We start from the raw sequence: 2030 nt of genomic DNA on the forward strand, positions 1-2030 counted from the left end.
CCTGATTTATAACAATTCATACGCAAAATCAACAACATCTTTTCTTTGGAATCCAAAGTGCTTCGTAACAAATGACTTGAAGCCCAAAGGGGATCAAATTTCCTCGTCTTCTTGGACACTAGCCATAGCACCAGCCCAGGAGCCGCGTAGTTGTCGGCTCCCCTTTCACGTGCCTGCTCTGCTCACAACACAACACGCCGCGCACTGCTCCCGGAAAGAGGAAGCAAGCAACAATGAACTGGATTTCAAAATAAAGTCGCGTCTAATGTCCGAGGTCAAAACTGGGCGATATAGATCTATGTTTACGTTTAGCATCGATGCCAACAAATCGTAGAGCATTATATCGATTAATCGATGTGTATCGATGAATCGTTACACCCCTAATCTTCAGTGTTATGGAAGGTTCTGGGAGTGTGGAGCACACAAAGAGTATGTGGCGTGTCAAATGTGGCAGTGGTTAATGTTAGCGAGGGAGATCTCTGGTTATATTTGAGAGGACACCACTTCAAATGCTCTGGTAGCCACCATGCCTCCTCCTCCTACCGATGAGGTAGGCAACCAGCACGATGAGGACCAAGCCAGCCAGGGCCGTCCCGACGATGATGGCGATCAGCATGTCATATTCATCCAGCTGGCAGTGCTCAGCTGTGCCAAACCTTTTCTGGGTGAGGCCGAAGAGCTGCACCTGCAACTTCTTTCATGTCTGCCCAATCTGCTGACAGAGAAATTTCACTCAAGTGGTACTTATTGGACGTAGAGTTGAGCGTGAAGAAAAAGGCCAGGTTGGTTTTATTGCCGTCCGTCAAAAGTCGCAGCATTGTGCTGTCTGTGTCACATGATCCGGAAGCATTTGTGGTGTTGGGCTCAAGGTTGACGACATGCACTGTCTGGTTTGAGGAGGTGGAGTTGAAGCTGATGTTGAGCTGAAGGCCCATGTACGCCAGCAAGCAGACACTGCTAATGGTGCCAACCACCCGGTAGTGCCCTGTCACTGGTCTACCAGGCTCTTTGTGCGGCGCCTTGGTGCTGGATGGTGCCACGGTAGCCAAACCCTGGTGCACGGCTATAGCGGCTATAATAGGATGCAGGGTAAATGTCAGCCACCGTGTCTGCACACCACCAGTGGTCGTCATGGATTTGGATCATATGATGGCGCCGCGGATGGCAGCCACGGTGAGTCGCTCTCTGTTTATTTGTCTTGTTTTGTGTGTTTGCTGTGTCCTCTGCTGTCCATCCTGGATCACTTTTACCAGAGAAGCTGTTAGAATAATTAGTTTTGCTGAAGCGCTGGTCGGCCTGAAACCGGAGGTCACATATCTTCGCTCAAGTCAACATATCTGCCAGCTAGCCTTGGGGAGTCCTTATACTCTCTTCCTTGTCTTATCTGTCAGAAGCCTTCACTAGTTAGGAACAGAACACCTTTGCTCTTTGTTAGTTCAAGAGAAGTCCTTTCTCTGTTAATTGTTTTTGACCGAGACAGTTTTTAGTTATCCCATATTTACTCAATGTTTGTTTAAGTAGACTTCATGCAAGTTATCTCACATCTACTTAACGTTTGTTGGAGTGTATGCACGGGAGGTATCTGATTATTTACTCATTATTATTATTGTGTGAAATGTAGCAAGAAAGTCTAGAGCATTGTTTTACAGGGACACGGCATCCAGGTTTGGAGATTGCAGCCGGGAACAAGGCTTCCAACCATCTAAAAACAGACTCTGCATTCCTGGAGTCACAGATCGGCCAAGGCCATGCGGCCTCGCACCACACAACATTATTAGCTAGCTGAACAGCGTTGCTACAGTCACACTCTCCCCTCCCTTTAGTGTAGCAACGCCTCTTGTAACCAGGGCAACCCAAAATAAAAAGAGGAGATAGCGGCGGGGGAAGTCCAGAATTGGTGGAGGACTGTGAACTGGGCCTTCTACCTAATTCTCCTCGCGAGCAAAAGAATACTGGTTGTCTTCTCCTCTTTGTTTCCAGCGTGTAAATAAATGTCTGATGGTATTTAGACCTGACAGAAGCGCTGTTAA

General features: G+C 47.7%; 1 pseudogene; it reads right to left on the reverse strand.

The window, feature by feature from the left end:
• Positions 1 to 505: 505 nt before the first annotated feature.
• On the reverse strand, positions 506 to 1133 carry LOC133151157 (lysosome-associated membrane glycoprotein 1-like; annotated as a pseudogene).
• Positions 1134 to 2030: the final 897 nt, after the last annotated feature.

Source organism: Syngnathus typhle, linkage group LG3 (genome assembly GCF_033458585.1).
Source record: "Syngnathus typhle isolate RoL2023-S1 ecotype Sweden linkage group LG3, RoL_Styp_1.0, whole genome shotgun sequence".
Classification (NCBI taxonomy): Eukaryota; Metazoa; Chordata; class Actinopteri; order Syngnathiformes; family Syngnathidae; genus Syngnathus; species Syngnathus typhle.